The following is a 19,720-nucleotide window of genomic DNA, read 5'->3' as shown; positions in this document are numbered from 1 at the left end:
CCGAGATCACGCAGCGTTTCGACGCGTACGCGCCATGCCCCACAGTCTGCGCGTGCGTGGGCGCGTGAACGCGAGCTTGCGCGCGTCCGCAAGCGTACGTGTGGTCTCGGCTTAAGAGTAGAACGCGATAGCATTCAAAGATCCCCGACTGCTTCCCACGCTTCCCGGCAACTGCGGCTTATGTAACCATAATGTTCAACTGCAAGCGCTGGAGGAAAACGATATGCACGAAGGCGAACTTTGTTTTTTTTTCCATTCCACCCTCACGGTAGGCACCGCCGATGCCGCGGAGGCGAGTGCCATCTGGATGGTGTTGCAAGGGACCAAGCGGGGCGCGCCGCTCCTACTTGGCAGTAACCGCTTATCCCCGTTTTTTTCCCGTGTCCCCTGTCCCGCTTAGCACTGCACCACAAAGCCTCATGGAAAATCAACTATAGCCCAAACCATCACCATCCCAATAAGACGTGCCGGGGACGGGGAGTAGGGGCCTCCTTATCCGGCGGTACAATAAAGTTGCTATCATCATCATCAAAACGTCTACAGCAGCTAGAAAAGGGTTTGTGTTCGAGGTTCTGCGTAACAAACATGTTTTCTCGTATATTCAAATTACAGTTCAACGCTACTATGTCTCCAGGTTGAGTGTAAGTCTTACTTTACGAATTTTCTGACGCGTTTTTGAGAAATTCAATTATTTCAGTGACGCATATGCTCCTGCCGAAGGGCCTATGTGGTTCGGGATAATTTTTCTCACACATACAACGGCGCCGACGCCGGATTTTCTGTGACACGGGGCCCTTAACGCTATCGCGTTAAAGTTCATCTGGCACACAAAGGAAAATGACAATAAAGCTTACCGTGAGAAACGCGGAGTAGGTCCAAAGCTGTGCCCAACGCAATACTTCAACCAGACGCCTTCGCCATGGACACACTGGACGTGTCATCTACCCACGTTTCCCTTCTTTCATGCTGGCGCCACGAATGCCCGACTCCAGTGCTCTCAGTTTCTGAGCATAGCCACGTCAGTACAGTGTACCGTGCAACGCCCTGCACTCCCAGGCACATCCCGATGCCCGGTGATGGGTGTCGGGATAAGACGAAGATGAGACGACGTTGCTGGCATAAATGTTAGCATGGTGAAGCGCGGTGTAAATTTAAGTGCGTCAAGGATGAAAGTCATCGGCTCAGAGAATTATGCACTAAGGGGGGGGGGGGGGGTGCACTTCGCACACACAGGCACAGCCGGCTCAAGCAGTTAAAACAGCCTTCGAGATTTGTTTCTACTCGATGAGAGTCACCGCTCGAGAGTGGATTAAGGCGCCACTTATAACCCAAGCAATGCCAAATCGCCGATTTTCAGTAGCCCAAGTATGACCACGTGGCCTACTCGCCCAAGTTGACGCCAAACATTTTTTTTCTGTAGTCCAATTTGGCTATATATAGCTGTGGTGGAAACAAACTTACTGTTTCGGTTGGGCCCAGGATCCTTTTAATGATGGAACGGCAGACGGGAGCTTTTTACATGCAACAGACCTTTACAGACACGTTAACACGATACAGATGATTTACATACACGCCGACTAGAATTCGGAGCTCGTTTTTTATACATGTATAAGAATGTGCCTAGCACTCATGCACCACGCCTCGCCGGTGTACTTCGTCGTTGCGGTTACTCTGACGGTTGTCGTTGCGTAGTGCGTCGCTGCGTGGTCTGACACTTGAAGACAGCTGGTGTGTTGCTTGCGACGGCCCCGTCTTACGCCATCATCATCACGCCGCACCTTGTAGCGACGTGGAAGCAGGGGAACAGCAGGCCGGCAGAACACCACGTCATTGCTGTAGTTTGCCCGTAACGCCTCGGCCGCTAGAACGTCGGGCTCGGTCGGCAGACAAGTAGCTCAGGGAGGTAGCAACAGCAGTTGCCCAGCAGGAAGCACTGCACCAGGCCGCTATAGCAGCTAGCCGCTCGTGCACAGGAGAGCTCAGCCACGAGCGGGATCTCCGACTAGGTCTGCACGGTATCAGGACACCCGGTCGCCAGTCATCGGACTCGCTCAGCAGGCAGGTAGCTCAGACGTCCCGGTCTACAGCAGCAAGCACTGCACCAGGCCGCTGGTATGCAGGAGAGCCCAGCCACGAGCGGGATCTCCGCCCAGGTCCGCACGGTAGGACATCCGGTCGCCTGTCATCGAGCCTTGAACCGCCGTTCTGCCAGCTGTTGTTGTTGTAGTAGTAGTAGCCTGTGATGCGTGTGGCGCCTACCCACGATGGGGGATTGGCCAAGAAATGGGTGGATAATTCGAAATTATTATGGAGCATAAGTTTCCTAATAGCTATTGAAATAGCTGCCGTTCGAGACTTCTGCTCGCTCTCACGCTCTGCGCGCCGCTTCCTTGTTCGTGGCACGTGGTCTTCTACCTCAATCACCATCACCAATTCTCCTGTTCTTGCCACAACACAATCATCATTCCAAGCTGGTCTTGTCACCGCCAAATGCCACTATCCACATCATCACAATAGCCAAACCTGGCAACACTGCGCTGGACGGTCCGCTAGTTGCAATTTCGATGGCACTGACGGAAACGAGCCGGCGTCGCGCCCGTAAAGTTGGCTTCGCAGCGGTGCAGTTGAACATTTGACGTCATTTTGCACCACGTGACAGCACTCCGTGAATAGTGGTGCGGGCGTCGCCGGAAAAGTTATGCGCAACTCTGTTCCCTGTGGGAGCATGTACAGGAACACTACTGTCGGCGAGATCGGTGCGCCATTTAAACATGTATAAAGATTTCTTTTTTAAGGGGGGATGTGGCTTTGAAAATGAACTTCCTTATTTCTTGATGGATCTTGATGAAAATTGGCACAAATGTTTAGAATGTCTCCCTGATGCTTCCATAAAAGTTTCACAGCGATATCTTGAGAAAATTTTATTCAATTTCATTGAGCAGAATTTTTCACCCTCTTTCTGGAGAGCCAGGGGAACTTAAAACACGTGATAGAAGGCTTGTTAAGTATTGACTGCATAGCTAAATGCGTGCTAAAGGTCGTGACATTCTTGCATTTTTTTTTCGCAACACATTTTTTTTGGAGTGCCATATTTTATGTTACCTTCACATCAAGTACACTTTCAGGGTAGACGATAGCCATATCGTAAACTCACAAAGGGTCAAGATAAGAAAGCGAGAATGTCACGACCTGCACTGCAGCCCAAGGAACGTGACAAAAAAAGAACGGAGTCAAAATATGCTAAACGGTAACAAAGAAATCAGTTCCAGAAACTGAGCAGAAAGGCAGAAAAACAGTTGAGAAAACGGCTCTAAATGTTTCACCTTCTCTTCAGTTCTCTAAAAGGCACCAGATTTGCAGTCTTTGGGATATTTCGTGATGTGGGGCTTCTTGTACATTTGGCTTCTGGCCTGGGGTGCTCCCCCCTCCCCTTTCCTTTATGCGTTGCATATTGCAATCACTCAGTTCAGCCCTTGGGCGCGGCCGGGCAGCCACCATTGAGGGTATGAGCCACGAATTTGTGACACAAATCGTTATGCTTTGCAGGCATGTACGAAGAGTTGCCAGTCTCCCGCTTGCTTACGAATAAACCGGTGAGATGTGTGGTTTAAAGTACTGGTGCCGCATTCTCGATTTGATCCTTTGCGGGGATACTTTCGCTTCACTTTGGCGTAACGTCCATAGCGAATCCTCATTTAAGTAACAGGCCCCAACTCATGCAATATGCAACGCATTCTTGGCTTAACCAAGCTAAGCCTGGCCATTTTTTATAGGGCATACTTTGCTGCTTTTGCTCTACAAAGAGCATGGTGCCTAGGTTTCAAACCAAGTGACGTGCAGAACTCTGTGTGGGCATGAATATAGTTACAGTGTGCATTCAGGCAGCCTGTACCCGCAGGCTGTTCGATTGAGAGCGATCTCCAGTACAATCAGTGAGGCTCTTTTTTTTTTTGTAGAATTGACCATGTTACTGAATGAAGGCTCTGAGTGTCAGCAGCCTCCCAAGTCATCTTTACTTGACAATGGCTGTAGAACTTAGGATCAGAGAGCCAGTGATGGATATGCAGCTGCTAGGTGCTTTCTAGAATTTTACTTTTGTATGATGCCTCGGTCACTTCTGCAGCCAGGTGTCTGTGCGAGCCCAAGGGGCCTAGTGAACAGAGCTCATGATGAAGTTCCCTTTATGAAGGAGCGGTATGATAGGTATTGTTACGAGTCATAGTGACAATATGATAATAGAGTGAACACGCAATATGCTTGGTTGCGGGTCCGACGTGGCGATGTGCGAAATGCCTAACCGCAGATACAAGGAGTCGACGCGCGATGTGCTTAGTAGCGCAGTCGGAGGCGCCGATGCACAAAATGCTTAGGTGAGGGTCCGAGAAGTCCGCGCACGATGTGCATGATCGCCGAGCCGGAGACTCCCTATGCGCGAAATGTTTAGCCGCGTGTCCGAGGATTGCGTGTGCGATGTGCTTCGTCAAGAATTCCGAAACACCGAGTGCTGAAAGGCTTAGCCGCATGTCCGAGGATTTTGCGCGTGAATCTTGGTCGCGAAGTCCACGTCACCGATGCTCGGAATGGGCGTCTTGCGCTGGAGTTTGAGGTATAGTAGCGGCGCCTGGTGGCGGCGCGGGAAACGACATCTGGGTCGTACCAGCTTGGGTCGTATTGAGCCCTGGCTGTGGCGAAGCACGTTTCTAGGCCGAGTATTGCGTCAATTCGCACTTTTTTCTGCCCTGTTGCGAGTGCGAAAAGGCTCGTCACTTCTCGCAGACCATGCCGACCACGCTGCGAGCTCGCCGCAGCCTATAGTTTAACGAAAACGGGCTCTCCGTGTGCCGTGGGACGCAATGCTGGGAGCAGACGAAATCGGTGGCGCCGATCCGGAGAGACCTAGCCCAGCCTCGAGAAGGCGTCACCGTCATTACTTCTGCGTCGTGGGTTGCCATGAACAAGAAGGCCTGAATCCCAACATCATATTCTGCCGTTTTCCTTCAAGGCCTCACGAAGTGGAGCGTCGGGCGCGCTGCATAGCTGCAGTTCGTCGCGCTGAGTAAGCGAAACTTCGCGCCATGCTGACTGCTTCGCCTGTCTTGAAGCTTGCTTGATTATCTGCGTTCTAATGTTCGGTCTTTTGCACCTACAGTCCCGACAGCAGACCGACATAGCAGCAGGCATGGCTGGTAATTCACGATTCGAGACCCGGCCACAGCGACAATTAACAATTCGACCGATGCGAAGTGGCGAAGTGACCAGTTGTGTGCAAATGAGCACAAATGGTCGGGCTCATTCGATGACATTTCACTACCCCACTACGAGCAGCACAGGTTAAGAGAGTTAAATGCGCTCATCCTTGATCTCAAGCCAGCACGTTGAGGCAACGCAGCAAGGCAGTATTGATTGCAACCCATCGATGTTCGAGCGCTGTCATTAAAACCTACATCAAGCGAGCGGCGTACGAGCTCGCACTGCAGCGCGATTCGCACGTACGTGCGAGCTCATATGTAATTGCACCAGTTATTACCAGTTACTAAAAAGGAGAGATGGCCGCTACTACAACGCAGGCATAACTACTTGTTTAGCGGCATGCAGTCAACAAAGATTGCAGGAGGCCCGCCGTTTCGCGGCATGTCGAAAGACCGCTGCCGTCGCGGCGCGTACGATCGTGCGCTCGAGCAGTTCCGTACACATGATGTGTACGGAACTGCTGTGGATTCATTTCTAGCAAGCTTTTCCTCGCGTTTGTGCGCCTGAATCTAGCAGCTAGCGTGCAAACCTTACCTGAAGTTCCACTTCGTACGCGACTCGCTTCACTTGCGATTGACACGGTGCTAAAACTTCGCCGCCCAATTCTTGAACGGCGTACACGTATTCGGCACTGCATAATTTCTTGCCTTTACGCAGCGTGCCACCCCTGAAAAAATCTTCGGCGCCCGATATTCGCTGCAGGCCGTGAAACAACACAACCGAAAGTGACGGGTCCATAGTGTAAACGTGCTTTCCGAAGCAGACGATTGAGCTTGGTACGACCCATTTTAGCGCAGAGGGCGCTTTTTAGCACCTTTTTCGCAGCGCCCCCTGGGCAATGCAAGAGCCCCATGCTTAGCCGCGAGTCTGAAACGTGCACAAGCGTAGGGATCGGCCACGCTACTGCGATGTCCGCGTAGCCCCGTTTTTACGGCGGGTGGAGACCTCCAGACTCGCGAGGTGCAAAGAGCCGACGCGACGACGCAGACGACGCGAGCGCCGGACCAATGGCGACCGCGCTGGAGTCACGTGGCGGGCCCGGCCAATCGCAGACTCCGGCACGACCTTCAATCATTTGCTTTTTGTGCGCTTGTTTCTGTATGGAGGACATCGCTGAAGCGGCAAATTTGAAGATGGAGAAATGCGCTTTCCAACGAGACCAAGATGGCGGCGCTCGTTCGCGCCGTTCCGGAGTGAGTGAAAAACTTCATTAGCTCTAGATTCGCTGGTCTTCTGCGGTCTTCAGATGGCTTCGTCCATCTTCTAGCACAACGGTCAGTTGCCCTCAGGCTAAGGCTCCGCTGGATGCTGCTGCCAGTTGTGCTCGCCCAATCAGACCTTCTTGGTCGACCTGGCGATCGCTGGAGAGCACTTCCTCCCATTGCTCCGCACTCGGGTTTGGTATAACGGGTACCACCTCTAGCCTCTGGCATGCCCACGTTGTGTGGTACAGCGTGGGTGTTTCGTGGCACCAAGGGCATTTGTCATTGTATTGTGTTGGATAAATTTTGCTGAGTACGTTTAGGTTCGGGTACGAGCCCGTTTAAGCTGCGGGGAGTGTAGGGCACCACTATCCTCCCCGCAATACCTCTCCGCAGTGTGGGCATTGCGGGGAGTATAGTGGTACCCTGCACTATACTCCTCGCAATGCCCACACTGTGGAAAGGTAGCTAACTTCTACCATATGGTGTGGGCTTGCCAATTTAATCCAGTAGTTGACCCCATTCCAAATCCCTCAAAAGAGCAGTGGGAGGCTATTCTGCTCAGCGATGATCCTGACCGTCAGCACTGGCTGGTGGGGAGGGCCAGCGCAGCAGCAGCAGCGCAGCAGCAGTGGGCTACCGGACTAGGCGGCCCATCTACGAATATCCTGCAAATAAACACGTTTTCAATCAAATAGCTGTTCTTGATTTCCGCGAGATTTATTGCCACCTTAGCTGATGAAACAAAATTTTTAGAGCACTTCTAAGTGGTTTACAGTGACGATATTTGGGTATCAGATAGAAAAAGGCTTATAGAAACTGAAAATGTGATTTTCAAAAAATCGATATCTTTTTGGCAATTTTTCGCGCAGCGAAAGCCGCGTCCCCCTTTAAGTCAATCCAACCTCGTTTGAGATTTTGTGTTGTCTTGTTTAATTCTTTTGCCTGTCTCAAGCATAGAATCATCTCAAGCAGGGGAGCAATGAATAACACAGTATAAACAAAAGTAACCCTGCTCTCCACGCGTCTGCGCACGCGTGTTGTCGCAAGTCAGCGCAACGTGGCATTCCGAAACTTGTCCAAAAACGTAATATGGCGCAACGAGAAGGAACAGCCACCTCACAACGTAGGAATGACGGCTTGAGTGTCGTGGGCACTGTAGTTGAAGGCCGAATAGGATATGTCTTATAGCGGCATCAACGCGATACATGCAACTTTAGCAAGGTAGAAATTTCTGGCCCCGATGTGCTAAAAGATGCCGGTTGGAAGTTTTCGCATTATTCCGGCCGTTGCATTCCAAGGAGCTTTTCTACATTTTTACGTGTCTACTGCATGGTGCTGTTTCTATGTAGCTTTAATATAAAAGATTGAATGCAACTGACACTGACAGCTGCAATGAACTATAAAATAGTTTCAATGTGCAGGCTAAAAAAAATTTTTTTTTCGGAAATAATTGTGCATTCAAGCAATGCCTGCATTTCTACTAATCCACACTTAGTTCATTCAACCTGCTGATGCCAAGTTAACAAATTGGGCATATTTATTTTTTACCACATCATAACATATGCCTCAGCTGAAAAAAAAAATGTTCACCTAGTGAAGAAAAAAAAAGTATTTTGATTCTTTTTTCTGCAGGGAAAAAAGACGTTATAACAAAAGCTACTTAAGCAAAGGGTGATTAATATTCAGAACAAGTGATTTCGCTTACTGTCTACCCACGAAACACAGAACCTCTTAAAAACCTCTTGAAACGGCTACGAACGGCTATAGACGTCTTGGTCTATGATAAGACTGAAAATAGAATTTCTTCTAAACATAACCTCAGCACTTGGACTATGCTAGTATATATTCTATCTGCGGCAAAACCCACTACTGGTGTCACTAGAGTCTGTTTTGGTAAACGCATTCAGAACTCAAGAACTTTTCTAGATCTTTTTGTCTAACAGTGCATAAAATGCACTTGCAAGTGCATAAATGCACATAAAATGCACATAAAATGTGAAATGTGCGGTTACCGTCGGCCGTGGGCGTTAGCGAATAAGACGCCACAGGCAAATCGAACTCGTTGGAAGCAACATAAGTTAATTGGCTTTAACTATAAATAATTTCACACCAGAACTTCAACAATCAAAGGCGTGTTATTGTTTTCCATACGGGGCGCGCACACGACGCCTGTAAACCATTCTATGCTCGCGCAGCAGGTATTTACAGCTGCAGGAGCGAAACGCCGGTGTTGCACAGCGGTGTCACAGAGCCACCGCGCTGCGATCACTTCGGCGGTGTAATCCAAATTTGTCAGACATCTCATTCTGTGCTGGAAACACTGGGAGGCAGGAAGTTTGAAAAAACGGCCACTGTCGCCCGCTATGTCTCGGTCGTGGGTTCGTTATCCTGTTGTGCGTCATTCTAAGCCGTTCTGCACGTTTATACTGAATATTAACTGGAGTCATTTAGGTGTGCTGATGCTGTGTGCCGTGTGTTTTGCATCAGTGCTTCGTGACATCGGCTGTATTGCGTATTTTCGCCGACGGCTTACTACCACAATGGCGGGATCTGCGTTCGCCGCCTTCGTGTCTCGGTGCGTCTTTGTACGTACAGTGTCGATCACACTAATTGTCTAGAGTGGCCCGAAGGCTGCTCCGCACTGCGCCTGCGACGCCTAACGACAAGCCCTGGGTTCGAGATGTGTTGGCCGATAGCGCCACGCGCGTGGACGCTGTGGCATTCGCGGGCAGCCAAGATACAGGCCGCAGCATTCTAGCCGTGTCACGCTCGCAGCTCAGCTGGCAGTGCTCGTCTAGTGATAAAAAGCCGGTGCTCGCGACCCGCAAATCACGCAGGCCTGTATCTTGGCCGCCCGCGAATGCCGCAGCGTCCACGCGCGTGGCGCTATCGGCCAACACATCTCGAACCCGGTGCTTGTCGCTAGGCGTCGCATGCGCAGTGCGGAGCAGCCTTCGGGCCACTCTAGACAAGTGTGATCGACACTGTACGTCGCACGTTCGGATAACACTTTTTCCGGAAAGTGAAATGCATTGCGCTTCGTTTTTCGTGAACAATGTGAACATATTTAGGTGTTACCCGCGACAATTCTTGATATATGGGCTCTTCTGCCCTGCGAGTTTTCGTCATTACTTTTATACGAGGGTTCTGCTTGTGTTCAGCCGTTCAGCACTACCGCGCTCCACGACTTTCGCAACAACAGTCAGAACTTTGCCCTGCTTGTTGGTCTTTGTGGTTAACGTAGCACGAACCAACCGAAAGGAGTCCATTCGAAGACGACGCGCTGGCTGTTATGCTGAACCAGACTGAACTCGCCCTATTTTGTGTCCTTTTGTTCTTACGTGTGCGCGCGTGTGTCAGTGACTATGCAGTTTGTAGCGTTCCCACTTTATAGCAAAACAAAAAATATAGCTGCAATGTTTCCTTCATCTATACAATTCCAAATTAAATCGTCTGCTGAAGTACAAATTTCACTTGTGTTTTGTTCTAAATAAGCAGCAAAACCTTTAACCTAGTAGGTGCTTCATCTGCGAGTGAAATCACGACAGCTTGGCATTTATTAATGAATGACTGTGACTGGGTCACCTTATTTGTAATTGCAAATCTGCCTTTCAACTGACTTGATGCTATCTTATGTTGTCCCTTTCACTATATAGACGGCTGGACATCCTTCTTGTACCTTGGCGCTAGCTGGATGACGGGACCTCATCATGATCAGTGTAAGCCAATGTACTGTACCCTCTCTGGTCCTCCCAGTGCTTTTTATATGGCTTAAGGCCAGGGAGCGCTTCGTGGTAAAATAGTTAGTTGGTGTCTCACAAATGGCCATTTTTTTGCACTGGTCCATTATAAGCTGCCACTATTATAACCAATTTCTCAGTGCCAGTGTACATACACAGTTCTACTAATAATTACTTTCCCTAAGCCTTACATATTAAAGTTTCGCATCCATCCATCCTAAGCCTTACAAAATTTACGCGTAGGTAGTCATTGCTATGTAAGAACTCACAAATTAACTCTGCTGTGTCATAGAAGTATTCCATACATGAGTAAAAATTTTCTACAACAGTGTACATTACACCTTGCTTCCCTAATGCACAAATGTATTCAAGCCAGTATTTGATTAGTTTGGTATTCTAAATGTTTTCTGTGTGATTTAGTTTCTTTACAGGAACTTACTGTACAGCATCAGCAAGCAGTCTAATTTAAGATTTATGTGTGCTGTAAAAGGTGTTTTTTGCCGCTAGAATTGATAAAATATGGGCCAAGGCTTCCATACAAGGACAAACTTCAATTTCGCTCTACCACCATCAGCACTTGGCTGGCGCTTGCAAAATGAATCACATCAAGTAGCTTGTGCCAGACTGTTTTTTAACCTTATTGTGAGGAGATCACAAAGAGATCTGTGGAGGCTCCTGCGTCTGAAATATAGATTGCGCTGCACCATATGTGCGTGTAGAACAGGCATGATGCTGAGGGTTCCAGCAGTTTGCAGAGGTGCTTTTAAAATTTTGTCATGACTGCAATTTTACCTGTGCTGTTTTTTATCACCTATTTCAATAATATCATTGGAGGTGTTATCAGAATTTATCAACCTCTTTGCTCTGGCCCATTAGCCTGCCACATTTGCCTTTTCACTAGGTGGGCAATTATTCTGCATGGACCATTACTTGAATACAGCTTTTTGTGTGCAGTGGCTTCTCAGTTGCAAGTCAGCATAGATGCTCAGAATTGCCTGAGGCTATAGATACACTGATGAATTTGCCACCTATACGAATCACTTTGCACTTTCTCACGCAAACAGCATGTTAACACTTCCAAGTCAGTGGGCAATGTTATCGTTTGATCACATCATGAGATACTTCCAACTTTGTATGACGCATCATCCAAGGTGTTGCGTCATTTGTGTGAGGTATTGCCCGAAGCCAATTAGGGTCACATGAAAATATATCAACAAAAGTGATTGATCCAGCTAGGAATGTTGCTTTGGAACACTACTTTATCACCAGTCCTCCTTTGCATGCTACCTGCTTACTCTGTACTGTGTCATGTTTAAGTTTGAAAGAAAGGCAGCAGCTAGGCAGCGCAAAATGTCAAACTTGCTTTTAGTTCAACAATATAAAACGATATTTAACTTTTTAATTAAGTTAGTACATCATTTACCTGCAGAGTGAATTACTGTTTTAAACTGATTATATTTTGCAGGAAGCTTCTCAGACTTGTTTGACAGGTTGATAAGTGCCTTTTTAGCCACAAAACACCATACAATAAATTAAAGGCTGACTTTGACTCTGCTATGCAACTTAATGACTATATGCCACGAACAAGGTCTCTGAGTTGTGGCGCTGGCTAACACTCCCAGCGTTCTACTAGGGCACACAAATACCCAAGAAAGTGAATGGGAAAACGACGCCGCTGTAGCTCAATTGGTAGAGCATAGCACGCGAAATGCGAAGGTTGTGGGTTCAGTTCCCACCTGCAGCAAGGTGTTTTTTCATCCTCTTTAATTTCCATTAATTTATCGTTTCTTTATTTAATTTATTAAGCACAAGTAATTTCCCCTATGTTGTCCTTGGTGTCGGTGTTTGTTGACTTCTTATGATAGGAAATATACTAGTCATTTTAAACATCATCGCATACATACCTTAAGATACCCGTAGTTTAAGAGAAAGGAGTGCTTAAATTTATTTTCAATGTGAGCCAAACTTCTTACTTAGCACATATTGCTAATTGAAGTTCCAATTTCAACATTCCCATTTCTTCCCTTGCCCTTTTTTTACTGTTCTGTGCAGGTATTGCTTTCCTATGTCTACAAGAACCATCATGCGTGGCCTGTGACGGCAAGCTTTTGTGGGCAGCCAGTGCTCTCCTACGAAGGCTGGCCTACTCTGGCAGCGGCAGCAATCATCTTCAAGATTTATCCATGATCACCCTTGCTGCTATTTGTCACTCTTGTTAATTACACTTTCTGCATTTTTTCTAATTTATTAGGTAATAAAGTATGAGTATGTGACATGGTGTGAAGTTGATGCCTTGCTGCATTTTCGCTTGCAATCACCTTTTATGCATGAAAAGCTCATCATACAGTTTATGGAAAAAAATAACAGCATATTATGATTTATCTTTCAGTTCTTGTAACATGCAACATACAAGGAATTCACTAATGGATCGTATGCCGAAGAACTCACCATTATTTCTGCGTGATGCTGTGCAAGCATGTGGCGTTACCTTACAAGAGGCACCCACAAAGTAAGTTACAATTTACTTTTAATTGAAGCATGGACATCAGAAAAAATATATTTATATTGCTAGTTAGAGTGGTTCGCAGTGTTTTTCCAGATGTGTACTATCCTTTATTTCTTAACTTATTGCAGCACAGTGGCTATTGTGCCCCCTGTAGCTGAAACCAGGATGTAATTTTTGCCTGAACTGCAGCATCACTGACAAAATTTTTCTTTGATAGAAACTATTTCTATTTGGTGGAGACCCAGCAGGGCGAAGTTTTGTCAATAATGACGTGTTTCACGCAGAGATGTTCTTGTTTAGGTCAATGAGTGAACATTGGAATTATATCAGCATGCAATACAGATCTTTTTATTTGCAAAATAATTCTGACAGGTGGCATTCAATTGATTGGTCTAATTAAAAAGCACAAATTGACCAATGAGGCTGTACTACACTATTCCCATGGTTCACATCTGGAAAAACTACCTCTGCATCACTCTATCGGACAATATAAACTTTTTTTCTGATGTCCATGCCTCATTTAAAATAAATTGTAACTGTGGGCAAACGTCATGTTACTGTAACAGCTGCCGCAAAAATTTGAGGGAATGTGTAATAAAAGTCTTCAGTTGTTCCTGTAAAGCTGTCCATTAGCCAACTTTTAGCGTAACGTTAGCAGGGCTTACTGAAGTACTTCTAGACGTCCATGGCTACAAAATGTCTTGATCAAGACAGCTACTAGGCTTTTGAATTAGCCGTTCAAGACATCTTTTAGACATCAAATAGCTGCTTGCGTGTTTCGTGGGTAGTTGCTAAGGTGGGTTATAACATCTGCCGATTGGTTGACAGCTTAAGCGCTGAACCCAGCAAAAGTTTGTCATAGAAAAGGTCATCGAACAGCCATCGGCTACGACTCGGGTATGCAGTAAGCACAGATGCGAGGATTTCTGCTATGGCGTCAGGACTGCGATGTTCGGCGAGTAGCAGAAAATGCGCACTGAAATGCTCGCCCACGTCCGCTGCTCAGCTTATGTCATGACGCTTTATTTGGTCTATGAAGTTGTTGATACTAGATTCTGCCAGGTTCACTGGAATGGAAAGGGAGCGGTAAGAAGTGCATTAAAAAAAGGCATGGCACCAGGTTTCAGCAGCGGGAAATCGCACGCTGAGAAGACTGATGACCATACAGTGCGACGCAACCCGAGAAATAATTTTCAAACGTCCAAGAATTAAGAAAAAGATCGAATCGTCGCGACGGCACATCACAGTCGTCATAGGCGTCGAAGTCTCTGTAACAAAATTATTTTTTAACAGCTCTGATAGCATCCACACCACAATGGTTGCTTGTGTACAGACAAGTGCTCATATTCTGCACCCTAAAGCTCAAGGCATGGCGCGAAAAAGCGCTCGCAGTGAAAGCAAAACACTGCGCAGACATGCTTGCAGATGCGCAGTCGGTCACTGCAAAGCCATGCGATCGTTGCATTGAGGCTTCATTCTGTTATGCTCCATTCAGTTATACAGAGGGCCCTCTATAAGAACATATTTCACACAGTTTGTTCTCAGCATCTGCCTACCTTTCACGCAAGAAGCCGGTTTGAGAGACTCTATCGCGGCGACCGCGCACTGTGACATTCACTGTACCTATTCAGTAAAGAGAGAGCGTCTGTAAACAATTCTGGTGCTTCCAGTTTGCCCAAGATTATTATTCTAACAGTAAAGGACCTCCTTCGTTTTGGGAGTATACTTACAGAAACGTCCAGGAGGGCTGCCGCATGGCGTTTTTAGAGCGCCGTAAGCCAAACCTATGAGGAGCGCGCCGTATTATCTCATACTACGCAAGGGAGACACTTCCGACAGATGCCGACTCTGTAAGTCCTCTCCCCCAATAGCAAACTGCTGGTTATCGCACTGGTTATCTGCTAATGCTCATCATACATATGCCATCCACATACACTATAGCTGTTGCTCTAACACTACTACATTCTGGTTACGCGAGAGGCTAAATCATATTTTACTGCTCTTTTTCTTTCCTGTCCCCTTATATAAATTATTTTAAAAAAGTGCCGATGTACAGCCCTCTCGCAGACGTTTGCTGTATTTACAGTTCCCTGTATACATAAGCCTAGCTGCGAAATCTGAACTATATTTTCCATGTACATTTCCCTTACCAGTTCTGTTTTCATTCACTTGCCCCTCTCTAAAGAGTATTTCACAGTCTTCTATTTAAATTGTCATGTGCACCACATATGCCCAGGAAATCTGTGTTACGGTTTAGTTTCGGCCTCTGCTACTTCTATACACGGCGTTAGCACAGGTTATCGTTAACCCATAGAGATCCTTGTGCCACCCTAAAAGTTTATGATGATGGAAGCGTGTTTTGGCTTCAATGATGGAAAAGAGAATTTGCTGTAACTTCAGCACTCACTGCAAAATAATTTCTAAGCCTTCTCATCATCATCAGCAGCCTATTTTATGTCCACTGCAGGACGAAGGCATCTCCCTGCAATCTCCAATTACCCCTATCCTGCACCAGCCGATCCCAACTAGCGCCTGCAAATTTCTTAATTTCATCACCCCACCTAGTCTTCTGCCGTCCTCAAATGCACTTCCCTTCTCTTGGCACCCATTCTGTAACCCTAATTAATGGCTGACCAATTATCTAACCTTCGCATTACACGACCTGCCCAGCTCCATTTTTTCTCTTAATGCCAATTAGAATATCGCCTAACCCTGTTTGCTCTCTGATCCACACCGCTCTCTTCCTGTCTCTTAACATTACGCCCAACATTCTTCGTTCCATTGCTCTTTGTGCAGTCCTTATCTTGTTTTTGAGCTTCTTTGTAAGTCTCCAAGTTTCTGCCCCATATGTTAGCACCAGTAGAATGCATTGATTGTACACCTTTATTTTCAATGAATATGGTAAGCTTCTACTCAGGATCTGACAATGTCAGTTGCATTCGCTCCGACCCATTTTTATTCTTCTATAAAGTTCCTTCTCATGATCAGGGTCCTCTGTGAGTAATTGACCTAGGTAAACATACTCCTTCACAGACTCTAGAGGCTGACTGGCACTTCCGAATTCTTGCTCCCTTGCCTGGCTGTTGATCATTATCTTCGTCTTCTGCACGTAATCTTCAACATCACTCTTACACTCTCTCAGTTAAGGTCCTCAATCATTTGTTGTAACTCATCTCCAGTGCTGCTGAACCGGACAATGCCAGCTGCAAACCGAAGGTTGCCGAGATATTCGCTGTTGATCCTTAGTCCTAAGCCTTCCCAGTTTAATCGCTTCAATACTTCTTCCAAGCATGCAGTGAATAGGATTGGAGAGATTGTGTCTCCTCGTTTCACCCCTTCCTTTATAGGTATCTTCCTGCTTTTCTTGTGTATAATTAAGGTAGCTGTGGAACCTCTGTAGATATTTTCCAAGCTATTTACGTAAGCGTTCTGTACTCCTTGATTAGGTAATACCTCCATGACTGCTGATTGATTTCAGGCTGTGTCCGTTTCTTACTGCTTCCTCAGTTTTTCTCACGTTATAATTTTGGATATCCTGCATTTTTTTGTTGCTCAGTTTTGACAGTTTTGTGAATTGTATCTGATGTCTTGAGCTGGGCACTTTCATTCTTTGTCATTTCTTTATTAGGTCCTTTGCTACTTGGGAGAACTTACGTACTGGTTGCCTTGGTGTTTTACCTAGGACTTCAATTGCTGCCTCTGAAGCCAGCCTAGTTACAGTTTCATTCATTACCTCAATGTAATCTTCATTTCTCAGTTCTAAGGCTGCACATTTGTTTGCAAGTACCAGTCTGAAGTGGCCTACTTTTACACTTGCAGCATCTAGGTTGGACTTTTTCTTCTTGACCAATTTCACTCTGTCTCTATTCAAATTGAGGTGAATACTAGACCTCCCTAACCTATCCTGCACTATGCTGGGATCGGCAGAAAGTATGAAATCAATTTCATTTCTTGTTTCACCATTAGGCTTTTCCAGGTCTACTTTCTGTTGCTACACTTCCTGAAGAAGGTGCTCATTATTCACAGCCTATTCCTTTCCGTAATTCTACCAACATCTCTCCTCGAGTGGTCATAGAGTCGACACCGCAGTTGCCAATTGCTTGTTCACTAGCCTGCTTTTTCCCCACTTTTGCATTGAAGTCACCCATTACTGCAGTATTCAGAGTTTGTACTTTTCTCATCGCTAATTCAATATCTTCATAAAACTTACCTACTTAATCATCATCATCATGACTGGAGGTTAGAGCTGTTACGAACTTCCAACCGGTGCCACCAGTGTTACGAACTTGTACCGATGCCACCAGTGTTGCGACATCCAACCGGTGCCGCCAGTGTTACGAACTTTGCACCGCTGCACCACGATTACGGCTTTGTGGTCCCGTAGCGCTCGTCACCCGTTTCGTGACAGAGCGTTGGTAGCGAAGACTCCGAGCCTGGCGTCGATGAGAATAACAAAAGGGACTTTATACATTATATACAGGTTATCATACAGGACATGAACGGGTCGGCACTGGGGCCGAGTGCTCACAACAAACGCGACTGTTCTCGCACGACGACGTCCGGCGAAAACGCGTTACACATCTCACCCCAGTCGGGAGCGACACTCTCTCCCGGTGGGGTCGGCAGATCCTGTTTTCGAGCGGCGTGTTGCTGCTTTTATAATCCCCGAGGCCCATTGTCACTCAAACGGCCCAATACAAAGTCAGCACACGACGGTCGTCCGAGGGGTCCAACCAGCGACCGCGCTGGCCACTCGGTTCAAAGTTCGCGCGCGCGGTGACCTCCAGGCAAGGGAGGTGCGGCGCCGGGCCGTCGGGCACACGCGGGCACGTCAAAACACGCTGCTCCGCCGAGGCTTCTCCCGCACGAAGGCGCAGCATCTTGACTTGTGAAGGGAGAATTGTGGCGCTCGCAGGATAGATTCTGCATCTTGCAGATTCGAGATCCGGGCTTGTGGTAATGGCACAACAGCATCCCCGCCCTCAGATAAGGCGCCGGGAAGACGAGCTGCCTCCACGTGGCTCGGATGCCAGGCGCGCACGTTCGTCAGGCTCGTCCAAGTTCACGTCCATTTTCGGGACGCCAGGTAACTTCACGTGCCCAGGTCCGACTCGTCAGGACAGGAGCTCTGCTCACCACGTCGTCGCCAAGGCACCTTGACCAGCTCCGCTCGGGTCGTTCCTAAGACCTTGCTTCTCGCCACTGGTCCCGCTTGGTCGTTCTGCAGCTTGCAAAACCGACCGGCAAAAGGCAACACCCAACACGAACAAGTGCCCTCTGTCTCCCGTCAAACACCAGACAAGGCCATAATTCAAATCAACCTAACTAAATTGTTTTCCCCTTTTTTCTCCCGCTGCAACAAGAGGCAGGTGTACGATCTAGCACACAAGGCTCAAACAATCAGTTTTCAAATCAACAACACAACAAAATAGAAACAATTAATAATCAGCAATAATAATGACAAATAGAATGGTCCCCTTGAAATTGCTTTGGACCGAAAACATACTTCTGAGGAAGCAAATGAGGTCATTCATTTTTCCCGGCGATATTTTCGCGGAATCTGAAGCTGCTTATATTTGCGACCCTGCTTATCCGTGTAGCGGCGGTACAATAAGCCAGATTCCTTGCCAAATGAAACCCCCTTTTTTTTCACTCCCCGTTTGACGCTCTTCCTCAGATCGGCTAATGAACAGCCTTCCTGTTGCTCGCGAATCAGACTTTTTCTTTCAACTGCAGCCTGCTCCTGCCGGCTGGCGGAAACCGGAGCGAGTGCGGAGCCCGCGTCGCCTAACTGCGGCGTCGTGTCCTTATCGCGGCTAGCACTGCACGCGTCACTCCTACTCACTTCCAGGACCCGCTCGTCTAGGCCAGCCTTTGAGCTCTGCCTCTCCCGTGACTGCTCGCCACTCAAGTTACCGTGATCGGTCCGTGTGCCGCACCGCTGTTCGCTCACCGACGCTAAGTCAAGTTCCCTCGACAGCGGGCGCGCTTTGGATCGCGTGGGGGCCATGTACGCCACGTCGGCAAAGAATGATTTGCCCTGATCCCTCAGCAGCTGCTCCGAGCTATTTGAGAAGAGGTAGGAAAATTGCTCCGGGAGGGCGGCTGACACAGCGGCTTCGGTGTTAAGTTTTCCAAACTCTCCTTCAATGATAACCGCTGCGATCGGTAAACAGACACTCTCCTTCTCGGCCACTTGCCGTATCCTCACGCACTCTCCCGTAAAATCACTCGAGGAGACGAAAGATGGGTGAACAACGTCCATAGTTGCTGCAGAGTCCCGCAGTGCTCGGCACTTCTTGCCGTTTACCTTAATTTCCTGCACATAGGGCTCCAATAGACGTATGTTTTTGTGAGTTTCCTGTATCGTTGCAAAAGCAATTCTCTCTGGGCAGCTTGCAGCGATGTGCCCTTGCTTTTTGCAATTGTAGCAGGTTAACGGTCTCCGTTTTTCAAAAGAACGCGTCATTTCGTTTCGCTGTTTCGGACCATCGTCATCATTCTGAGATGCATTCTGTCCATCCCTTACAGTTTCTTTGGGAAGGGACTCGTCGTCCCGAAACTCGCGACGCGTGATTTCCTTCCGTTCGTCGGGCTTCCCGTAAAACCCATCTTTTCTATCAGCTTTTTCTACGCGCACTGCCTTGCTGTGTAAGCTGCGGCGGGTGTAATACTCTTCCGCTAACTCTGCTGCCTTGTTTAGCTTAACCTCCTTTAGCCTATCTTGCAGCCAGAGCCGGACATCCTCATCAATGCAACGGTAGAACTGCTCCAACGCGATGCATTCGACAATTTTGTCGCGGTCGTCGTAAACCTCTTCGCCCTTCAGCCATTCCACCAAGTCGGCTTTTAGACGAAACGCGAAGTCAACATTCGACTCCTTGCCCTTTTTTGCATACCGGAACCTCTGCCGGAAAGCTTCGGGCGACAATTTGTACTTCCGCAGTAGCGCTTCCTTCACATCACTGTAGCTCTCAAACGCCTCTTTCGATAAGCAAGTGATTACGTCTGATGCCTCC

At 47.6% G+C, this 19,720-nt stretch overlaps 1 long non-coding RNA gene across 2 annotated transcripts in view; it reads left to right on the top strand.

Moving 5' to 3' along the window:
- Positions 1-546: 546 nt before the first annotated feature.
- LOC135920346 (uncharacterized) overlaps positions 547-19,720 on the top strand; it is a 55,489-nt gene continuing 36,315 nt past the window's right edge. Inside the window, exon 1 of one of the 2 annotated variants that reach the window (XR_010570223.1) lies at positions 547-641. This is a non-coding gene — a long non-coding RNA (uncharacterized lncRNA). Of the gene's footprint in view, positions 642-6,320; positions 6,444-19,720 lie in introns of those variants that run through there. The other variant, XR_010570224.1, reaches the window with a different exon arrangement.

Source organism: Dermacentor albipictus, chromosome 1, assembly GCF_038994185.2.
Source record: "Dermacentor albipictus isolate Rhodes 1998 colony chromosome 1, USDA_Dalb.pri_finalv2, whole genome shotgun sequence".
NCBI classification, from domain to species: Eukaryota; Metazoa; Arthropoda; class Arachnida; order Ixodida; family Ixodidae; genus Dermacentor; species Dermacentor albipictus.
The sequence above is the reverse complement of the archived record's forward strand: the minus strand, read 5'-3'. Positions and strand labels throughout refer to the sequence as shown.